Source organism: Cupressus sempervirens, chromosome 9 (assembly GCF_028749045.1).
Source record: "Cupressus sempervirens isolate cs-2001-9-10 chromosome 9, ASM2874904v1, whole genome shotgun sequence".
In the NCBI taxonomy this organism is placed as follows: domain Eukaryota; kingdom Viridiplantae; phylum Streptophyta; class Pinopsida; order Cupressales; family Cupressaceae; genus Cupressus; species Cupressus sempervirens.
The window spans coordinates 538247462-538272676 of record NC_143126.1 but is presented as its reverse complement, the minus strand read 5'-3'; the positions used below and the strand labels follow the sequence as shown (position 1 = coordinate 538272676).

Sequence of the window (25215 nt, the reverse complement as noted above, 5' to 3'; positions counted from 1 at the left end):
TCAATTTACTATCTTGTCTAAGGGGTCCAAGCACTAATGTCAAAGACCATTTTCTGTTAATAATGGTACAACACTTTTGGTGAAGATACAATATCTGCAATTGTATGAAACGATGCTCTTGGTTACACAAAGTAGACCTAGAAATGTAGTAAGAATATTATGATGGCCATCAGACAACAAAGAGCAGTGAGGTGGCCAAGGGTAGAAACAATGTGTGTGCCATATAAAAGCAGCAATAATATATGTATAAGAGAAAAAATAGTGATCAAACAATGTAAGGAAACAGTGAGCAGATATGCATCCAAATAGCGCTAATGCAATGAAAAAAATAGTGACATCAGAGAGAAAGATAGTGGTGAATATACTTGAAAAACAGTGATTGATGTTTGTAGGTGCACTTTTAGTACCCCTATTTTGAAACTTCAATATGTGGTTGTCCTAAATCTAGGTTCCACAGGTTTACTAGTCTCCTAGTTGATGAAATATGCAGACAATATTGTCAAGGTCTATGCAACATCTATGGCAGAGTTGGAATGGTATAAAATGCTTTGTAAGGATACAAACATTGGTTATTATGATTCTTTCAAAGAGTAGGATGGATGATTGTGCCACAAGTGTTGGGCAAACCCCTAGCTATATATCTACTGAACTTCATAAGTTTAAGAGGGATATCAAGGAAGCTAAAAGGGAAAAGGAGCTCCAGGATGTCCAGTATATGCAGTAGGTCATGGCTCTTCTTTCTCAAGCAGATGCTGACATGGTATTAGAAACCTCCTACAAGTGTTTCCTAGAATTAAGGAGAGTAGTTAGCAGATCTTGGGAGAATTTCATTACTCATAAGCCATATTCACATTTTAAATGTCCTCTTATAGGGAAAGTGATGAACGATCTAGTTTTGATCTCAACTAATAATTCTTTTGAGATAGAAGCAATTGAGAGTGAGTTTGCAAGAGGTGAGCTAAAGGATCCCCTTACTGGTATAGTTCTCCAAAATTCCATTCTTATACCAAACCAAGCCTTGTACTGCACTATAAATATCTGGAGGTAGCAGAGCTACGTGGCAAGGATTTTGAAGGAAAAGATAAAGTTGGAGACAAAATTATGTGCTGAGCAAAAAAAAGAGCACTTGTTGATCTGTCAGAACTCTACAAAGAGAGTACAAATGATAAAAACTCGATAATTTTTGAATCTTTACTTCCATTAATAGTGGGAGCTTTGAAGCCTAATGATAACAAATTGAAGGCACTTTGTTTCTCAGTTTGAATGGGAGTTGTGCAAGACAATAACCATGGGAAGGAAAAACTAGTTGAAGCCAATGGGCTTAGTAAGATCATTAAATGTTTGTTCAATGACTTGAGCCCTGACCTCATAAGGGCTACTATAAACTTCTTGTCAGACCTGACAAAAATATAAGAATATCCTAGAGTAGCTAGGCCAACAACGTGGTGCTATTTTGACAATTGTTATGATTTTAATTAGGGGCAATCATCCAGAGTTGACGATGGATATTGAGACTATTCTCAGTGAGCTCTCTTATGATGGAAACTCATACAATGAAGGAAACATAAGATCAATGATCTAGTTTAATTGGTGCAAATCCTTTGCCCATTTCCTTTTAAGAGGTACGGAGGAATCCAAATTGGGAATGGTCAAAATGCTCACACAATTGTAGCTTGATGACAATAGAAGAGAGGCCTTGATTCAACAAAATGTAATTGATGCTTTGAAGTTGGAGGGGTTCCTTTGCTACTTGTCTTCTTAGAGAAGCCTAATTTGAATATGAAAGTCAAAGCTACAGCTATTCTAGTAGATTTAACTATGGAGCATGGAAGATCTTTTCTTCTCTGTAATGACAAGACACCAATGGAAGCATGCAAGCTTTTTGAAGCCATCATGGGAATTCTAACTTTTTGCAAATTACCACTTGTAGAGAATTCGATGAAGGCGCTGTTATTGTTGATGAAAGCTTTAGATGACAGTGATGTTGCAGGATTGATTCAGGACAATGATAATAACCTTCAAACCATTCGGGCTTTTATCAAAATGGCCAAGCCTCCCTTGCAATATCAAGCTATACAACTAGTTTTTTTAATGTGTAAAGTTTGATGGTTTTGTCTGAATGGATTCTCAACATGTTCAAAATGCGGCTGTCACATTAAAGTAGAGAATTTGGAGTTGAAAAAGTTCATGTATCTATATCTCATTAATCATGCAAAGAATATCATGTTGATGTTGAAGGTCGAGAATTAGGAAGGTGTAGTCATTTTCGATGAGATTGTGAAGGACTTAGATGCTTTCATGGTTTCCTGGGGAGATAAATGGCTTATCAAGAAATGGTCATGTATTGGTAATATTTATCCTAGGAAGAGGTAGGCACAAGATCATGTGTTGTCACTTACAAAAATTCAAGATCTTATCTTTTCATAGGATTTGAGTAGAGAGGAGTCTCAAGTTGTTTGAGAACTTAAGTAAGTAATGAGAACTATTTTTAGGAAGTAGAAGGTAAGGGTTGATTGGCTTTAGGAAGAAGATACGAATATAGTCTTTTTCTATAATTATGTGCAAACTTATAGTTAAAATAGGATTTATATATCTACTTTGGTTAATTTAGATGGAATTTATCTAATCTTTTCATATGTTTTGTCTCAGAAAAATCTATGTGGTACTATCTAGAAGATTCATCCCTACTAAGGATAAGGGGAATGATGCAGAGATGGGTAAGGGCTCTTTATCAACTATTAGGCAGTCTTGCCAAAAGATCAAATTGCAATCCAAACTGACAATGTTCCTTAGGGCTACTAATGGCTCACATATACAAATACAAGGACTCAACTTCACGAGGGTTCTACTATGGTTTCCAAGGTCCTCAAACACATAACCCAACCCAAAAAGTTCACTCACCAAGTTAATGGTAAACTAACAATAAAATGCCATTAGCAAGAATAAAGCTGAGTTCTACAACCTTTTGACCATTATTAGAGCATGTGGAATTAGAGTTGTAAGCTTGTGAAATATTTCAAAGGTTTCTTTACTAGATTTGGAATGGGAGTTGCAAGCCTATGAAGTATTTGAAAGGTTTCTTCAGTAGATGTCATCTTTTGTGACACATGCTTGTATGAAGTATTTGAAAGGTTTCTTCACTATATGTCATCTTGTGGGACACATGATTTTTTTATTCTCATAAACTTAATCTATGCTTGTACCAAATGGGAATTTCGATGAGTGGATGTCCATTAAAGCTCATGCCAAATTTAGAAGTTTATAAAGGTGACATAGGAGCATACGTGGTTCTTGGCAATCTTGAATCAACCAAAAACATTTGCTTTGAGTTTGTTCCTTTTCATTCCAGTTCTATGTTTCTTTCAACATTATTTTGAATTGGCTGGTTTTCTAATGTAGACCTGTTTGACATGTTCTTAGCACCATGGTGTAGGAGGACCTAGGGTTTGGGCTAAAACCCCTTGATATTCTAGCTTGTAAATGATCCTAGTCTAGTCATTGATGAATAAACTCTAAGAGGGTCTAAGTGTTGTGTCAAGGTAGTTTGTGTGTCTTTGTGATCCTAGCCAGGTCATTGATGAATAAAGACTCCAAGAGGGTCTAAGTGGTGTGTTAGGGTAGTTTGTGTGTGTTTGGGAAAAAGTTGCCAATAGGTGACAAGAAATTTCCAAGTTTGGCAAAATGAGATCATGCCAAATGACCCTACAAAGTGTGTAATTGTTTGAAAAGGATGGAGACATGGTTCATGTAGTTGAGGAAGGCATTCTGCATCAATTTGAGGTGATGGTAGGTTGATAGGAGTCAAGATGCTGAAAAGTTGTAAAGTTGTCATTTTAACTTCAACATTTGGGCAAGATTTTACAAAATCTGCAAAGGTGGTTATGGGTCAATTCCAACAGTTGGAACATGGCAGTTGGAACATGGTTTTTATAGCTAACATATAGAATGAATAGTTCTTAACATAAGAAAACTTATGGGGAAAATAATAACAATATCTCAAACTAACATATAACTGATTCAAAAAAACTACAACCCTACATTCTTGTATGCATAACAATTAACATTAAAAAAAAATGGAGATATGTAAATACTAGACATTGGCAATGAGACCCTTCTTCCTGTCAATCACCCTTCCTTCAACCAGCTGCTCTATACAGTACAAAACCTAGGCTTTCCCTAGAACATGGTTAATGTATGTCCGAGATTCTGGAGGAAGAAATGTATGTTGGTTTCATAGCTGGTATTGGAGGGTTTTGTAGCTGGTACTGGAGGTTATTGATCAAAATCCAAATTCTCAAAGAATTCAACCAATCCCCTTGCCCATGCCTCAATAGATAAGATCTACCATAATTACTCCACACCTAGCGGAACAGATTCAAAGCACAATTGCTACAGCGTCTATCCACATCACCATTTTATTGAAGAATTATGAAAAATCAAGATGGTGCTTGTACGAGCTTTGCCTGATGTTGAAATCAAGAGCACCCATAATTCTAGTGTTCTTATACAATGTGAAGCCTTGTGACCTCTGATGGATGGACAAAAGAGGACCTTATTCCTAAGCTTTGACAATGCACCAGACAAAGGGGAGATATCACTCTGAAACCATCAAAAACTGGAAATAGGCTCTACATCAACTTTCCTATCTCAGCAGCTTTGAGCTCAACACCTGTAATAGGTAAGATGGCAAGGACCTTTACACTCTTCTTCACTATGGCCTTGATGAGGCTAAGATATGTGTGCGCTCCTCCAAACATTGAAATGGCATATATTGTATATGTTGCCAAACAAAACCCACCTTCCAAATGTTTTTTTTTCAATTTTAGCCTGACGACGTTGCAATTGCGACACCTACATTGCCTGATGTCGCAATTGTGATGTCATCAGGCTATAATTGAAAAAAAAAGCCAAAAAAACATAACATTTGCCTGCCATCACAAATTGGCATCGCAAATTGACCCCTAATGTATTAGTGTTCTAATCCTTTGACTATGGATCAGATAGTAGATACAAATAATCATAACACAATGATGATTGGAATTGCTTGTGCTATCAATTATGTTGAATTTGATGAAGTCAAAGATTGTTCTACTTTACTCATAAAATGTGGAACAAGCTGCAAAAGATCTATGGAGGAGATAACAATGTGAGGGGCACCAAGGAAGAAAGTTAACAGGTTAGTTTTATCAAATGAAAATGAGAGAAGATGAAAGCATTGCAAAATATAGTGAGAGAATTAAAGCAAGTGTGAGTGCAATTAGAGCTTCAGGAGGAAAAATAGAAAATGAAATAGTAGTTAGCAAGGTATTAATAAATCTTCTTCCTATTTATATAATTAGATTTTAAACTATTTAAGAGATGAGATGTGATCCCAAAAGTGATTTAACTTTGGATGCACTTATGGGAAGGTTAATAGCTTTTGAGTTAGATAAATTTGATAACTATCTTCTTGGATCTCACAACACAGAATTAGCATTCAAAGCCAAACTAACCCTTGGTAGAAAGGGAGGAAACTCAAAAGGCAAATAGTAAGAAAGATTTCAAAAGTTACAAAAACAAAGGTAAGAAATCTCGAAGCCATTGAAACCCTACTTGCAAGAAGGTTACCAAAAGGCAAAGGTAAATATAAAGGGAAAATTTGATTTATTTTTTTTCTTGTGAAGAAGTTGGACACATTCTTACAAGGTGTCCAAACAAGGAAAGCAAAGATGACAAAAAATCCATCAAGTTCAAAGGTAAGTAAGATTTCAAAAGTTACAAAAACAAAGGTAAGAAATCTTGTTATATTGCTAAAGATTCTAATAGTGATGATGAAGATGAAATGGTATATATTGCTATTAAAGATGAATTAGATGATGAGAATATTGAAAAGATGGCACTTATTTCTCATGTTAGCAAGAATGACACATGGATAATAGATAGTGATTGTTCTCATCACATGACTGGTGATAAAACTAAAACACTTGAAGTAGTATGGTAGTGGAAGTGTTAAATTTGGAAACAATGAACCATGTTATGTGAAGGAAAAAAGTTGCATTGCATTAACTAATGGAATCAAATGTAATAATGCCTACTAGGTTGAAGGATTGTTAATAGTCTTCTAAGTGTGGCACAACTAAACAACATTAATTCATGGTAGAATTCATGAATGGGAAGGTCAGGCTTTTGGATGGTAAAGGAAACCTAGTTGGAACTAGAAATCAAACAAAAGGTAATCTATTTTATCTAGATCTAAATGATAGTTCATGCTTTTTGGCACATGTAGAGGAAATTTGGTTATGGCATAAAAGTATGTGTCATGTAAACTTTGATAATCTGGTTACTATAAGCAAGACCATAAGAGTAAGAGGTATTCCAAATCTAAAGAAACCTAAAATGGCCATATGAAAATAATGTTAGATTGGAAAGATGGGTAAAACTAGCTTCAAAAGTAAAAATTTCAATGTTGAAGAAGTCTTGGAACTAGTTCATACAGATCTTTGTGGACCAATAGGTATAGAGAGCTACACTGGAGACAAATTTTTCACTTTGTTTGTTGATGATTTTTCTAGGATGATGACAATAATATACATGAAGGATAAATCTGAAGCTTTCCAAAAATTCAAGTGGTATCTGGCTAGAGTTGAGAAAGAAATAGGTAAAAAATTGAAATGCCTAAAATCAGACAAAGGAGGAGAATTCATCTCTAATAAATTCAATAAATTTTGTAATGAGAGATGAATAAAGGGATAGGTATCAACACTTGGTACACCTCAACAAAATAGCATAGCAAAAAGAAGAAATAGATCCATCATGGATTGTGCAAGAACACTAATGATAGATAAAAATATTGCAACCAAATACTTGAAGGAGGATATTAGCACAACAATTCATACCTTGAACTGACTTCAACTAAAGAAGTGTATAGATTAAACACCTTATGAATTATTGTATGGCTATAAATCTAACATTTGTTATTTCAAAGCATTTGGAAGAAAATTTTATATCCTGAAAGAATCAAGGAGAGGAAATTTTGATATGAAAAGTGATGAAGGCATTTTCCTAGGATATTCCAACAAGAGAAAATCATATAAATGTTTGAATCTTGCTACTCACAAGGTTATAGAAAGTGCACATGTAAAATTTGATGAGTTTGTAGAAAAGAATGAAGAAAAAAAGAAACAAGGAACCTGAGGATTACAAAAACTTTTTTCACTTTGAGCCTGATACTTTACCTGACATTCAACAAATTACCCCACCTGAGTCACCCAAGTTTGGAGTGTTAAACGAGTTGCATCCATTGACCTAGTGTAACCTAAGTTGGAGATAGTTCAAACCAAGTCTTAGGTAGAGTAACCCAAGTCATAGTATGTGGGATCCAGGTCTTAGAAAGTGCAAACAGAGTAGAATTTGGAAATTCATAGAACCTTTGAGCATGGTGAACCAACTGAATCCAATTGATAATCTAGAAGTAAGATACATGTACTTGCTAAATATGTTAGAAGATATCATGGACCTAAGAAAATAATAGATACATGTACTTGCTAAATATGTCAGAAGATATCATGGACATGAGAAAATAATTGGAGATCAGAGAAGAGGCGCAATGACAACGAACATACTAACAGGTACATGTTTGCTTACTAAATTTGAACCTAGAACTTTTAAAGATGCATTGAACAATGAAAGTTGGATTGAGGCAATGAATGGAGAGATTGAGAAAATTGAAAGGAACTATACTTGGACTCTTGTTCCTAGACCCAAGGGAAAAAATGTAATTAGTACAAAGTGGGTACTCAGAAATAAATTGAATGAAAGTGGTGAAGTATCAAGAAATAAGGCAAGGCTAGTGTGTAAAGGATACACTCAAGAAGAAGGCATAGACTATGGAGAAACATTTTCTCTTGTTGCTAGACTTAAAGGATTCATAACACTACTTGCATATGCTGCATTTAAAGGATTCAAAGTCTATCAAATGGATGTAAAATCAACTTTCTTGAATGGAATTCTAGAAGAGGAAGTCTACATTGATCAGCCTGAAGGTTTCATTGATCCAAATAAAAGAGACATGGTCTTTAAGTTACACAAAGATTTATATGGTCTGAAGGAAGCCCCTAGAGCATGGTATGAGAGACTTCATGGATATCTTGTAAAGATTGGTTTACAAATAACCAATGATAATAATAGTCTATATATTAAAGAGGGACCACAGAACAAAATTTTGTTAGCAAAAATATTTGTGGATGATATACTATTTACAGGTCATGATGACTTATGCAAGTCATTCTCTGAATAAATGAGGATAGAATTTGAAATGTGAATATTTGGAGAAATAAATTTTTTTGTTGTTTTACAAGTTCATCAAATTAAGGATGGCATTTACATTACTCAGTCAAACTATGTCAAGGAGATATTGAAGACCTTTGGAATGGAAGATCCCAAACTAGTTGGAACACCTATGTCTACTAGACATAAGCTATCCAAGAATGATGATTCAAAAAAATTAAATCAAACTACCTATAAATCTATGATTGGGAAACTTCAGTATGTTGAACATATAAAACCTGATTTTGCATTAGCAATTGGTATAGTTGCAAGATTCTCTGCAAATCCCAAATAAAATCATATGATAGTAATCAAAAGAATCATGAGATATCTAAAAGGCACTCAATACTATGGTCTATGGTACAAAAATTGATGATAGGAACAACACCAATTGAAAACATTTGCTGATGTTGATTGGGCTCAAAGAATTAATGACAGGAAGAGCACCAGTAAAGGAGAATTATTTCTTGGAAAGAGGTTAGTATCTTGGACAAGCAAAAAGAAGAATTGCATCTCTCAGTCTATAGTAGAAGAAGAATATGTTTTTGGAATAGTTAATTGCTCCAACATAATGTGGATAAAGAAAATATTATTAAGAATGAAGGAAGAAATCAAGGATCTAGTGGTTATCTATTGTATATATCTAAAAATCCAATGATGCACTTCAAGTTGAAAACATTTTCTGATGTTGATTAGGTTGGAAGAATTGATGACAAGAAGAACACCAGTAGAGGAGCATTCTTTCTTGGAAAGAGGTTAGTATCTTGGACAAGAAAAAAGAAGAATTGCATCTCTCAGTCTACAATAGAAGAAGAATATATTTTTGGAATAGTTAATTTCTCCAACATTTTGTGGATAAAGAAACTATTATTAAGAATGAAGGAAGAAATCAAGGATCTAGTGGTTATCTATTGTATATATCTAAAAATCCAATGATGCACACCAAGACAAAACACATTGCAATCAAGTATCATTTTCTGAGAGAATTAGTTCAGGACAAGAAGGTCAGATTAAAATATGTTAACACAAAGGAGAAGGTTGCTAACATATTTACCAAACCTTTACCTAAGGATGCATTTTTGCATCTAAGAAGAAAGCTAGGGTTCATTCCCCTATCTAATGCTCACTAGAGTACAGATTGGTGATGCATCAACCAAACTACTTTGAATGTCTATCAAGTTGATGCAAAGAAGTATAATCTCATTACATATGAATCAATACATTAGGTACATTGTAAAATCACTATGTCAAGTATTTAGCATTTGATGTCAAAGAGAGAGAATCGTGTCATATATTAATTAAGGAAGAGATTGGTGTAATCAAAGGTTGTAATCTACATGAGGGAGAACTTGATCTGATGGATTCTAAAGATAAGTTGGCAGAGGGAGAATCTCAAAGGGAGTTCTCATGGATGGATGGAGAATCAAAATGAAACTAAGGATATTATGAAATCTTACAAATCATTTTGTTTTCTCTAAGTTTTCTTTTCTTAATGACATGTTGTGTTTCCATCAATGCCAAAGAGGGAGGTTGTTGATAATAATTATTCAATTATATATTGGTATTGATGTTACACAAATGTTAAACTCTAACAATGCATTTCTAGTTGGAACTGAGTTCAAGAGACTCCAGTATTATTCAAGCATTAGTTCAGAAGAAGCAAGTTTAGGAATTCCCATGTAAACTAAGTCAGGTTAGTTACCAAATGAGTTTAGTATAAACTAAGTCAGGTTAGTTACCAAGGAACTCAGTGGTAACTGAGTGGCCCAATTTTAGTTGACCTTTAGCATATTAGTTTCATTTATTAGTTGTTTTATGCAAGCTAACTCAATGGATGTTATTTTTTCATTTGAAATGACATTCAAGCCAACTTGACATTGGATTTCATATATATGAAAGTTCAAGGTGTGGATTGAATAATGAGAAAGTGGAGAAGAATATAAGATGTGAATAAAGAAGAATATTTGATTTAGAGAAAAGTATCCAAGGAGCTGTAAAGAATATTTTGATCAGGGAGGATCCAAAGGATAAGCCAGGACAATGATCTAAATCTAAAATTCAATTTCTTTGTCAATGAGGTCAATCATTGTTACTCTCTAACAATTGTAGTAGTGAAAAAATATCTTAATAGAGTTGACTTAACAATCATTTTTAAAATCCTCTAATCAAATGACATTTCTATATTGAAGTGCCTTAAGACCTCTAACAAGGTCACTCCTAATAGTGTGATTTAAATCCTTAAATAGGGTCACACCTAATAGTGCTTTTTGAAACCTTTAATAGGGTAGGCTCCTAATAGGGCTCACTTTAGAAGAGTGAATTGTAACTAGTTACATTTGTGGTTTTCCCAAATTGTGTTTCATGTTAAATCTTGGTGTCTCATGTGTTCATGTTATGTGCTTATAGCTTTATCTTTCTACAACTAAGTTACTAAAGGCTAATACACATAATTATCTTAAGATTTCTTTATTAACTGAGTTACAATGAATATCTAGTTCTAACTGAGTTGTGAGTTACAAGGAAGTTCGTATTGACATCTAAGGGATCTAGAATTGTTTTTATGATAACTAATTCACCCCTCCCCTCTTAGTTACTCCTCTTATATTTCCAACATAAGTATGTCTATTCTCTCTATGGATGGGCAATATTTTGTTATCTATAGAGAAAAATATGTGTTTGCATTTGTATGGGATGGAGAAGTATCACTGGCACCTATTAGGGAGTGTTAGTGAAGAAAAAAGTAAAAATTTAAATGTACTTCCCTAGGATGGAGAAGTATCAATAAAACCCATGAGGGAGTGGCATGTAAAAATTAAATCTAGAAATACATAAGAAGTAAACTTTAGTACAAGGAGGGAGTATATGTTCCCCTTCTTATGATGATTGTGTAGCCAAAGACATCATAAGGAAGATAATCAATGACACCTACTTCTAGCAAATGGGTATATCCTTTAATAACAATGCAAACTTAGTGAAGAGTGTGGACTCTCGTAAGATAAGAAAATAGTTCAATTATGAAAGGATGTGTTGCTTATGAGAATAAACCCTTGAAAGGAAGAGATATTTTTAACAAGACATCTACCTTCAAGAGGAGTGTCTAAACAAAGATATTAAGTTCAAGAAAAATGAAGGGAACAAGAACAAGAATGCACCTATTTAGCCCCCTTTGTACAAGTGGAATAGGGATCATTGCATGAAGGATGTCAAACATTAAATCACATAGTAAGGGAAAACATTTATAATGAACATACTTTTACATATAAAAAAGAGGTGACGATCAAAGACATTCACCTCTTGTATATAAGAGAGATTCATGATCAAGATATAATTCATTATAAGAAAATAATTTTGCATGATAAACAAATGTCATTGTAAGAAACAACCATAATCTAGTCATGCACAAAACAAAACACCCTATACCAACCAAGGTGTATTAAAGTATAATGAAACACCATAGAGAAAAAAAGGGTGAGAAATATCATAGGATATGAAATTCAAAACATAATATGCTAGAAATGATATTACAAATGAGGTAGACTATAGATGATTATTAAATTAAAAATATTAAAATTCAAGGCATGAAAAGACATTGTCAGGCAACACCAATCATGTTATGCATGACAGAAAGATTTGCATACCCATAGATAAGAATGCATCATAAAATAATGCAAATATATGGAGAAATGAAATAGAAAGATGAAATGATACTTAGTTATCACAAAAGGAATAACAAAGGAATAAAGGGTCCTGCAAAAAAAACATAATCCAATATATACCCTAAATGCTAGATCCTTTATAACAAAGATGCACTTACAAGTATAAGATTGAACTTGTGATACTAATCCCTTTATAACACAATAAATTCATGCAAGAGAGAACATAAAATTATAAGAAAATGAAAATTTATAAAGGATATTAGATGCATTGAAGAAGGAAAGAAGAATTCATCCTGTCTCTATAAATAGCTCTGATTTATACTAGATGCATGTATTAGAAATATAAAGTAGGCTAGGTTACTAAGAGGGGAGGGGTGAATCAGGAACCAATAAAACTTTAATGTTAGAGTAATAAGATATTTTCTTAGTAATTAAATCATTTTGATTTTATTATTAAGTCACTTATTATCTCTAGTTTACTTAAGCTAAACTTTAGGCATATAATAATTAATTCTTTTATTAATTGTTATCATGCAACCTAGATTTTACATGTTAGGGTTTTGATCTTCTTTTATAAAGATTTATCTCTTTGTGATTTATTAATTCACTTTTGATAATAGCAATTTTACTTTTTGCTCATCAAAAATGTCTCATCTGTAGATCTGGGAATTCCAACCTCCATAGCCTTTTGCTTCTCTCTTTTTGTGACAGGTGTTTGCATGCAAGTGATTCTTGGGAGCTATAAGGTTGATATTTCATAAACTTCAACATGGTATTAGAGCTCTAGATCTTCATGCCCCTATTCTATTTATGAAAAGTTTGGCTTGACTTTCAAATCTATATTTTTTCTTTCAGAGGGTTTCATTTTTCAAAGTTTTTCTTGTATTGAATCTTGGGGGTCACCATTTTTTAGTGCACTTTGAGCCCAAACAGACATCACAATTGAGCTCAGAGCACCAAAAAATCCTTATTTTCATATAAAATTTGTCCAATTTGGGGACAATTAGAATTTAAGGCTAAAAATATTGCTCCCAGATTTGGAACATTTCTCGAGGTGGCAATTCTCTAATTTTTGCATGTAAGTCAAGATTTTTGTTCAAAATTGAGATTTTTTAGCATGTGTTCCTAAGGTGGTGATTTTCTAAATTTTTTCACATTTCCCAAGGCAATGATTTTGTTAATTTTGTTACAAAAATAAAGATTTTTTACATGTAAATAGATATTTTCTAGGTACACAAATCAAGACATATTTGTATAGAATTGACATGCTTTTCGATGTAATTTCTAGTATTGTTGGACACACTTTTGATGTGTTTGGCACAAATCTTGAGGTAGTATTTTTTCCAACACTTCTTTGACTTGCATGTGGTTTTTTGGCAATAACTTGCTCATCTAGACTTCATTTTTTGATCTGAAAGAAGCACCAAAAAAATGATTTCGAGCCCGTCACGATGGTGCGGTTTATTTAGATTTATGATGCTGTTTGGTGACCTATTTTGGATGTCAAATTCAAAAGTTTTTTTTTGCACTCCGAGAGACATATTTTGAGACATTCTATTTTCTAAATTTTGCTCCAAGCAGATCCCATTTAATTTTTTTTCTTGTCTACATTATGATGGATATCTTGGTTGTTTTAGGTCTAGGGATTGATTTTATTGTTTCAAATGATTTTTCATGGGTTATATTATCTATTGTATTATCCTTATGTCTCTTTTGATCTGTGTTGACATCCTGTTGTAGTATATTTGCAATGCACTAACATAAAGTGCCACTCTATTACATTTCGGGATCTTGCACATCTTTGTGTTTTGTTGTACTCACACTACATTATAAAGTGGCTTGGGGGGTTTCATGTTGGCCATATTTTTCATATTTATTTGTCAAGTGAATTTTCCTTCCATGACATTAGCCTTATGATGTTTCAATTACATGTGCCATTATAGGTGTTTGTACTTCTTCTACACTCTCGATGTTTCTAGTTCTTCTTTCTGCAGGAGATATTGTTTTTAGTTTTAGTGTTCATGTCTTACCTCTTAGCATTATAGGTGGATTATTTTGGTTCTATTTCTTTCTAGGTTTGATGGAGAAAGCTATGTATTCAATATTTGATCCTATGTACTAGGCGATTGCAGTGGCTGGATACTATGCATTTCTGTAAGATGGATCATTTACCATATAGACATTATTTATTTCTTATTTTTGGAGGCCATGAAGATACCTTTCATCTTTGATTGATCAACTCTTCATACTTAGTCTTCTCTACCTGGTCATATTCTATATAGTGGAGGTTCTTTAGATCAACAATTTGGCAGTGTTTGTAGCTTCACACTTTAGTGGTGTTCTTCATGATCATCCTTTTGTTCCTATCTTCTGGAAGATTCTTTCATCTCTTTTTGGAGTGGGTTTTTTCCCATGTGGTTTTCTCTATTTCTCCTCTCTTCAAAGATTTGGTTGTACTTGGGAACCTCATCAGGCCTTGTTTCCAAGACCCAATTTACTTTCAGTAGTAGTTTCTAAGTTTTTAGCTACTCCTTAAGTTTATCTTAAGGGGGGTATTAGAGTAATATGACATTTTCTTATTAATTAAATCATTTTGATTTAATTATTAAGTCACTTGTTATCTTTAGTTTATGTAAGCTAAACTTTAGGCATATAATAATTAATTCTTTTATTGATTATTATCATGCAACCTGGGTTTTACCTATTAGGGTTTTAATCTCCCTTTATAAGGATTGATCTCGTTGTAATTTATTAATTCACCTTTTATAATAAAAATTTATCTTTTTGCTCATCAATAATGTCTCATCTGTGGATCTGGGAATTCCAACCTCCATGGTCATTTGCTTCTCTATTTCTATGCAGGTGTTTGCATGCAGGTGATTCTTGGGAGTTGTGGTGTTGATCTTTCATCAACTTCAACATTTAACAATCCTTCATCTATTATTATGATCTAATTGCATGCATGAAAGGATGAAATCAATAAAACATTCATAACACTTTTACACAAGATACATGACCCAAAAACCTTCCAAATAGAAAGTCAAACTAGGGTGGGGATGATACAACAAGTGTTAGTACTACATTATAAAGTTGGCTTGTTAAGGCTTACAATTGACCACTTATGGTGATCTGCCCTGTTAAGAGAAATAAGGACTATTAGGCTCACCTTGTTAAAGGATTTATAAACATATAGTGAACTATGCACTCTGTTAGGAGATTTAGCAAAATATTGTTAAGTCCACCTAGTTAAAGAATTTTACTGATGCACTTGTTAGTATGAATTAGTGGTTTATCTCTGATCTAAAACTTTGATTTGCTAAATGAGATTCCTTGAATTGCAATAATCACCTAATTGTGATAGATAAGTCTAAGTTGTACCTTATAGTACGTGTAGCCATCTTCAATTCCTACTCATTTGCTTCTTACTTCTTTACACTGTCATTGATTAATTCTTTGGATATGATATAATGTGGATATGATATAATGCTTTACATATATGTCAATCAAATTAATTACCTTCTTGAGTTAGCTACAATACCAAATTCATCATAATTCACAAAGTGGGACCATTTTTGTAACTCAAGTTTTGAAGAAAAACTTAGTGATGCTCTGATACTTGACAAACATTGTCAACACTCGAAAAACTCTAGCATTCGGTTGAAGTTAAAGCTCGGTCCATACTAATCACTTTGAGTAGCACAAACTTGGTTAGCACTATATGAATCAGAGAACACTGAGAAACTTGGTAGATTCAAAATCACTCGGTTGACACTACATGACTTGGTCAACACTAGATTCTCTTTGGTAACACCGTGAGCTCAATAGACACTGTAGAACTTGGTTAATACTACAGAGCTCAGTTAACACTAAGATCTTCATCACTTCTACTAGAAATCTTAGTAGACTCTACTATTCTCAGGTAACACTTTACTTTGCCTCTAAAGCTCGATAGACATTGTGAAGCTTGGCATGAATTGCAATCTGACTGTTTAGCTCAGTAGTAATTGCAACACTTGGTTAACACTGCTAGATGAATGATAAGATTAGTAGCAAGTATAGAGTTTGGTACCAATGTAAACAACTAACTAAGTGTTATGTCACTAATAAACAAATTGACCTTAATGTCAAAAATCTCCCCCTTTGGCATTAGTGACAAAAATACTTAGCATTCCAAAAAATGTAATTTTTCAAAACTTTCTTTATCAGTAGACTGGATCTTCAACTTGATTTGACTATTGTTTGTTGTTGTACCTTGGTTACCTCTAACTCTATTTTACTATGGTTTTTTTTTTTTTTTTTTTCAAAATTTATTCTGTAAACATATTTTATGCTATCTATACATCAATACTCCCCCATACATATATCTGGAGTATGATAGTAATTTCTATACAAATAATCTTCTCCATCTTCAATAATATTCTCCTTCTTTTTGACATAAGAGCCAAAGGTGTAAATATTTACAAGTTAATACCAAAATGTGACAAGAAATTAGTATGTACCTTCAAAATGATAGTCATTGTCTTGTCCCAATTTTCTTGCAATACCTAGGATGCATGCAAAGCTATTTGTACCTCTACTGATAGTTCCATCATGTGGTTAGCTATAGAGAAGTTATTATCATGGACCAATGTGTTTGCATGTGCAATATGTTTTTACATCGCATCCATGTTTGGGAGAATCATGCCTTGAATTTGTGCAAGTGTAGCCTAAATTTGGACTTCTTCCCTTAAAAATTTTGCTTATAGATCTGTTAAGTATCTGATCTTTGTAAAGTGTTCAAAACTACAACTAGGATCAAGTGACAGTTGATGTGCACTTGCCTTCATATCCTCATCTATCTTGGATAATTCATCCTATTTTCCTTAGTAAAGATATATGTGTTACTCAATTTGACAAATAAAGAAACAACATTATTTATAGATTTTTCTAGTGTAGAAAGAATAGTAGATAAATCTACTTGATCTATAGTTATCTTCTATGCTACTTGCTCCAAAACTTTATTTTGAAATTTTCTCTCTACTCTCTGTAATATTTTTTCTTGTCCATTCAGTTCTTCATTGTACTTGTAGACAATTTCAACTAATTAATCTAGAATGGGTTATTTCTCATCAACTTCAATGTTAAGAGCATCAACAAATATACCATTGATGTCTTCAAGGACTTGATTTTTCTTTTTCCTTTCTTCTCTAAGCTTTTGTTGCCTTGCTTTCTTCTTCCAAAGTTCTCCAAGGGTGTCCATCTCTAAAGGGGTGAGGTTAGAGGTATCCCAATTTTGAATAACAATGTCATCCTCCAAATCAATTTCCTCTTCGTTACCCTTATCCTTATGAATAACAGATGAAACAATTTCTTTTCATTTATTCAAAACTTTAGTGCTCAGTTGAGACTAGCTCTCAACTATCATTGCATTATCCATGGTGGAAACAATAGTTGAAATTGTTAGAGTAATTATTTTGTTTCACTTATTAATTAGATCATCTTGATTTACTTAATCAAGTGATTTATTACTCTAGTTCTTAAGCTTGCTTTTAGGTGCATATAATTAATATTTTATAGTAATTATAATGTGAAAACCTAGTTAGGGTTTCGTGATTCCTTTTATAAGGATTCACCTCTTTGTATTTTTTCATTCACTTGTTGGATCATAATAGAGATTGCTCTTTGCATGTTCATAAGATGTCTCTGGCCTTTTGGCCTCCATGATTTTTTCTTGCTTCTATTCTTTGCTATTTCCATGTGACAAGGTTATGCATGCAAGTGTTCTTGGGAGATTAGTTTTTCACCTAATCTAACATGGTATAAGAGCCATCTTGCTGCTCACTGTTCATGTTTTTTTGAAGTGTTTTAGAAGTAGGAGTTTTTCAAGGGTTTCAGAAGCTTTTTATGTGGATTTAGGGGGGACCTTTGTTTCTGGTCACTTTGGGATCAAACTAACATCATCATTGCACTCAGAGCACCCAAAAACCCCAGAATCCATATAAAACTTGTCCATTTTGGACAACGTGGCTCTGAGGAAAAATTTGTTTGGTTTTCAGTGCCATACAGGCACAAAAATTGAGAAAAAAAAATTTTAAAAATCATTTTAAAAATGTTTTTTTCATTTTTTTAAAACATAGCCAATGTTTTGAAAGGTGCCATCGGTGCTCCTCCACCACCGACAGCGCCTCCAGTGCGCCCGCCGTTGCTGGAGACACATCGTCGCCCATCGTGACTTGTGCTCCATTGTTGTTGCACTCACTGCAGTCTCATCGCCACCAATCGCGGCCTCCACTCTGCTCCGCTGGCCTCCTCCAACATCTGTTGCCCTGCACACCGCCCACCGAAGCTCGCGCTCTGCCCGCCGCTGTGTACTACCTCTCAGCCCCACTCCGCTCTGCCCTACCAACCCAACAAGTTTTTAAGCCCCACGATGGTCACATGGGTGACTGGGAGCCCTGAATTCAGCCCCTGCACATGCCATGCACCCAAGGGCTCTAAATTGTTCTTGTGGAGCTTTTCTGACCCTCCCGCACTATTTTTGCTCTATCTAGAGCATACAAGGGTCCTTTTTAGACTTCTTTATATTGTCAAAAAGCTCTTTTTGAGCTCTTTCTGATTATGGGGGTTTGGTTTTTTGGCTCTATTGTTTTGATAATGTTTTTTTTGTCAACAGTGATGTTCATTTTTTTGCCTTCGAGGAGCCTTATCTTGCTCATCCAGACTCATTTTTGGGCTCGCCAGATATTGTTGGAAAGCTGGTTTTGTGAGTTATTAAGTTGCAAAGGTCTTTTATCCAGATTCTTCTCTAGGTTCTTTCTCCTACAAGTTTTTCACTTTCGCACTCTTGCGGATTACTTGGATTCGATAGGTCCTAGGATCTCTTCTTCTATTCTTTGGCTCACTCTACTTTCTAACTTCTGAGCATTGTATGTTTCTCTTCTATTGCATTCCTTTTTCTGTAAACACACTAAGATAAAGTGCCTACTTTTGCATATCTAAGATCTTGTACACCTTGTGTTTGTTTATACTTGCACTTAGTTATAAAGTGCCATGAGGGGTCATGACGTTTTGCCATTTTGTGCTCATCCACCTTTGTCAGATGAATGTTTCTTCCATGACATTATCCCATGTTGTGTGTCAGTGACACTACCCTTTATCCCATGCTTGTACTTCTATTGCATTTTTGGTGTTCCTAATTCTTCTTCTTGCAGATGTTTTTGGCATTGCATTTCAGTGTTCACCTGTTGGCTCTATTGGTTCCTTGGTTCGGTTGAGTGATCTACATATTCAATTTTTGTTCCTATGTACTAGGCAGATGTAGTGGCTAGGCACCTATGCATTTCGGTGAGATGGTTCATCTACTATATAGACACTCATTCATTCCTACTTTTGGAGGTCACCTCTTCGATTGATCAGCTCTTCAGACTTTGTCTTCTCTACTTGGTCATGCACTGTTTCAGTGGAGGTTCTAGCAGTTTCTTTTGACAGTGTTTGTAGCTTCATGCTTCAGAGATGCTTCATGCTCTTTCTTGTTCCTTTCTTGGACTTTCTCTAGATTGGAGGCTTTATTTTCTTGTATTGGGTACCTGATCAAGCCTTGTTGTCGGGACCCATTTTCTTGCTTTCATAGCTTTGTTAGGTTAGCTTCCTTCCAAGCTTTGCTTAAGGAGGGATGCTAGAGTAATTATTTTGTTTCACTTATTAATTAGATCATCTTGATTTAGTTAATTAAGTGGTTTATTACTCTAGTTCTTAAGCTTTCTTTTAGGTGCATATAATTAATATTTTATATTAATTATAATGCGCAAACCTAGTTAGGGTTTTGTGATTCCTTTTATAAGGATTCACCTCTTTGTATTTTTTCATTCACTTATTGGATCATAATAGAGATTGCTCTTTGCATGTTCATAAGATGTCTTCGGCCTTTTGGCCTCCATGATTTTTTCTTGCTTCTATTCTTTGCTTTTTCCATCTGACAGGGTTATGCATGCAAGTGTTCTTGGGAGATTAGTTTTTCACCTAATCTAACAAAAATAGATGGAATAGAAACAAATGTAGGGAAAACATGACTAACAACAAGAATACCTTGTTGTTGCTTGGTCCAGCCTAATGTTGGAAAGACTTGTTATTCAATAGATGAAGTGTTAGACACTTCAAGCATTGAAATACTCAGTAGAGTAATTCTAGAGATTGGTTGGGTGCTAGGTGATCTAGTTGTAATCAGAACCAACTCAGTAGAAATTACATTCTCTGAGCCTGATTACACTAAGGCTTTGCTAGGAGAATGAGGAAAGGAAGTCATAACTTCTGTTGCAATATTTTATGCATCAGATTCCTTAATACTCCAAATTTTTGGATGACTTTCTGCAGTGGCTTCTTGTTCTTCTTCCTCATCAACATCATCAAGATCTACATTATCTATTTCATCATCTCTGATTTCTACTTCCTCTTCCACATTATCTTCTTCAGTATCTTTGTCATCTACTTGCACAATATAGTCACTAGGCTTGTGCAGCCCATAGATGTTTTCCATGTGGTAGTATTGGATTTCACCATAGATTTAATGTCCTTTAGCAATATTGGACATGTATTGATTTTAGGTGTAAGCTTCTGCTCATTCTTTATCAATGATTCCTTCACCTCTTTATTACTGAGACTTGGCATAAGTTGTCTCAAGGTTTGTTCATTGATGTCTTTAGCAACTTTCAATGCATTATCCCATTGAGGTTTGATTGCTTTCAAAATTACATCAAGAACTTTTTGTGTTAATTCATCAGGTGATTACTTCCACTTACCCAATTTTTCCACAAGGGCATCCTCAATTTTCTTTTCTCCTCTTGGCTCCTAGTCTCATACTTGAGAGACTTAAAATATGTCATACATGTTCCCTATTCCAATTTCTTCAATGTTTCTTGAAGGGTAGAGGAAAATCTCTAAAATATAATTTGTTCAACTTCATCCTCTTCACCCAACTTCAATTTCCTCTTGGATTTGGTAGATATTCTTATGAACATAGTAGGAGAAGACTTTGCAAGCTTGGTTATTGCAACCTTCCCTTTCTTCTTGGGAGGTTCCTCTTCCTCAAGTTTTTCTTCCTCTGTGTTCTCCTCTTCATATTATTTTTCTATATCATCTCCTTTGCCCTCTATCAGCATGAGAGGAGAGCTTGATTTCTTAGTGTTCTTATTATTTTCTCTATCATTTTTCTTCCTCTATTCACTGCTCAGGGTAACTTAATCTCAAGCTCAATTCTGGCCTTAGCCTCTTCATATGTTCCAAAATATGTTGCCTTAGGATCCATAGGCTCATTCAGTAGAACCTCAATGATATCCTTGGTTTCATCTATGTTAACCTCATATTCCATAAGTTTAACCTGTGCCACGCTAGGCCTGACTACTTGTATGTAGACCTTATCACAATCAACTAGAAAAAAGATATCCTACTCATAAATTTCTACTAGTTTCTTAGGTACCATATATCCACTTTTCATTTTCTCCTTGAATGTATCAAAATAATTATCATAATACTGTCAAATTTTTCTCCCATCTTTGTTATAAATTCATTGATTTGATACAATTCTAGAGTATCTTTCTTCCATATTATATTTCCTTTAGAAGGGAAAAACTTTTGAACATAGAAGAATAAACATGTCAAGGGAGAACCAAACTTACACAATTTTTTCTTTCAAACTCTAACATTGTCCATGTTCTTGCTCAATTGATTTAGTAGTAGCTCGATAAGGTCGAAGGATAAATTGTTCTTTACCACCTTGTACTCTAGGTCAACTGCTTCACATGATATGTTGTTCAACTGGCTTGAGCTGTAGATTTTATGAGTTATCACATGGATGCCAAACTTTAATTCCATGTCAATTACTCCACTCAGTTTCATGTCTCTTCCATCCGATTTGGCAAGAGTTTGCTTTGCCAATTCAACCCAACCTAGGGTTTTTGTGGTCTTTACTTTGTTCAACATGGATAATCCAATAATCTTGTGTATCATATTCTTGGTTATCAAAATAGGGTGATCCAACCATAACTACATGTTATGAACACAACTCAAGATGAATCTAATCCACTTCACTTGGAAGTCCCTTGGCACATGTAAAATATGTGTCAAACCCTTTGTCTCCAAATGTTTGTGCTTGGGTTTTATAGAACTGTCCACACAAAGTTCATTGAATACCTCATTCATCTCTAGGGTTCCCAACTTTTGAATAGAATAGTGATAAAATGATCAAATATCATGAACAAGGAGTACCTTAGGTGGAATTTGGGGTTGCGCTCCAATAGGGTCGAGTGCCTCTATAACTATTGGTGCCAATTTGAATGCAGGAGCCTTGTAATCAACTCCATGAACCAACATCTCAGAACCTTTCTTAATCTTGCTTCTAGCAGATGTCATCACTCGATAGGGTTTCAAAAATAGGAGAAATTTTCAAAAAAAGCTTCTTAAATCACTCAGGGGCTATAAATATGCTCTAAAAATTCACAGTGAAACAATACACTCAATTTCTTCTTTTTAATGAATTTCATTTTTTTGATCATCATTAATGCTTTGTACAAATGTTCATTTGGTGACAGGTTATCCTCCACTTAGTTTGGCCTCTAATGATTAGAAGACACCTTCAACTTGGTAAGGTACTACCAACTTAGCCTAAACTTGGTACTCAGTAGAGTCACCAACTTGGCATCTACATCCAAAAAAAAGATATGCCACCTAACCTTGCTCGGTAAGGTCTTGCAACCCGACCTTTCAACCCGACCTTTCTTGGTAAGCTCTTGAGTTTCCATCAACACTCAATGATCCTCATGCATCTTGAATTTTGGTATGGATCTTTCTATTTTTTGGCTAGAACTCATGTTAGATGACATATTTTGAATCATACTTCTAATGATCTCCATTGAGAACTAAGTCAAGTTGATTGTGTCACCCAACTCATTGACTTGGGTGTCAAAAACTTCATGACTTTGGCTTGCATTCTCTAGAGATTTTTGCACCTATTGTTGCCTCACTAATTTTTTGTTGTCAACTTTAGCTTTCTTTTCATCTTCTACTCTACCTCTATTCATACAGTTCTTGGCAAGATGTCCAAGTTCTATACAAACAAAAGATCTCTTCGTAGTGTCTCTTTCCTCATGTGATGTTTTACACAATTTTCTCCAATGTGTCCAAACTCAACATATTAGTGAAATCACACGATGTGTTGTAATCCCAACCAAATATTGCTTTTGCAATTTTCTCTCTTGGGTTGCACTTCTTGGTCTTGTACTCTGAAGATTTGTGTCCTTGTTTGTTGCAATTGTGACACTTTTCTTCAAACTTAGGTTTCTCTTTGCATTCACTTTCTCTATGACCATTCTTATTGAAATTGTAACACTTTCCATTGAATTTTTCTTTACCATTACTCCAACACTTTTTGATGTATGAAATATCTTACCACAATGATTGCAAGTAGGTCTTTGTTTCTTTTGAACTCCTTGTTGAGATGATTCATCTTCTTCTGTATATCCTAATTGATCTTTTCCTTTGTGTCTATATTGACTTTGCTCATTCAATCGATTCATGCTTTCTTGAGAGTTCATCATTCACTCATTAGTTTGATTTTCTATATTGAGATCATTTTGCAGTCTTTCATTCTCTATTCTTAGAAAAATAAGTTCTTGATTTGCATCATTGAGTTGATCAATACAGTCTATTTGTTGAAGGGATAGTTGTTGGATTTCATTGTCATTTTCATCTATATCTTCTTTGTATTTTTCCTTTTGTTCCATGAATTCACACAATATGATTGATTCAATTTCTTGTTCCCATTTCATCTTTTGGACTTCTTCTTGAAGAATGAGATTCTTCTCAAGTAGATCTTTGATTGATGGATCAAATTTATCTAAATTTCTTTATGGGCATAAATCTTCAATTTTTTCTTCAATGTAGAGATTGTCATCCATCTGTGTTGCAAGATCTTTCCTTCTTGGTAATGATTGAGAGAGTTTCTCCTTTTCTTTCTTGAGTTTTCCAATAGCCAATTCTATATCATATGTATCTCCATTGTCTCTAGTCTTTTCTTAGGTTGTTAAACTTTTGGTATCAAAACCAAAAGCTCTAATACCAATTGTTGGAAATATAAGGTAGGCTAGGTTACTGAGAGGGGAGGGGTGAATTAGGAACCAATAAAACTTCAACTCACTTCACCAATTAATCCTTCATATAATATTCTGGTCTAATTGCATGCATGAAAGAATGAAAGTAATAAAGCATTCATAAAACTTTGACACAAGATATGATGACCCAGAAACCTTCCAAATAGAAAGTAAAATTGGGGTGGTGATGATACCCACAATCTTTAGTATTGTCATATAAATTTGGCCTTTTAAGACTTGCAATTGACCACTTTTGGTGATCTTCCCTATTAGGATCAATAAGGACTATTAGGTCCACCTTGCTAAAGGATTTACAAACATACAGTGAAGTATGCACTCTGTTAGGAGATTTAGCAAAAGATTGTTAAGTCCACCTAGTTAAAGGATTTGACTAATGCACCTATTAAGATGAATCAATGGCTGATCTCTGATCTACAACTTTGATTTTTTGAATGGGATTCCTTGAATCGCAATGATCACCTGACTATGATAGATAGGTCACTGTTGTACCTTATACTACTTATAGCCTTCTTCAATTCACACTCATCTACTTCTTACTTCTTTACACTCTCATTGATTACCTCTTTGGATATGATATAATGCTTTACATATATATCAATTCAATTAATTACCTTATGGAGTTAGCTACAATACCAAATTCATCATAATTCACAAAATCGGCCTATTGTTGTAACTCAAGTTCTGAAGACAAACTCAGTGATGTTTTGATGCTCAACAAACATTGTCAACACTTGAAAAACTTCAACACTCAATTGAAGTTGAAGCTCAGTCCATACTGATCACTTTAAGTAGCATGAACTTAGTTACCACTATATGGCTCAGTGAACACTAAGAAACTTGGTAGATATTGAATCACTCGATTGATACTACATGACTCGGTCAACACTGGATTCTCTTTGTTAACACCATGAGCTCAGTAGACACTGTAGGACTTGGTTAACACTACATAGCTTAGTTAACACTACGATATTCATCACTTCTATTAGAAATCTTGGTACACTCTGTTGTGCTTGGGTAACACTGTGCTTTGCCTATGAAGCTTGGTAGACACTATAAATCTTGGCATGAACTGCAATCTGACCATTTAGCTCAGTAGAAATTGAAACACTTGGTTA

At 34.3% G+C, this 25215-nt stretch overlaps 1 pseudogene; it reads left to right on the top strand.

The window, feature by feature from the left end:
• Positions 1-595: 595 nt before the first annotated feature.
• LOC149539733 (U-box domain-containing protein 44-like) lies at positions 596-2106 on the top strand (annotated as a pseudogene).
• The last annotated feature ends 23109 nt before the right edge of the window (positions 2107-25215 follow it).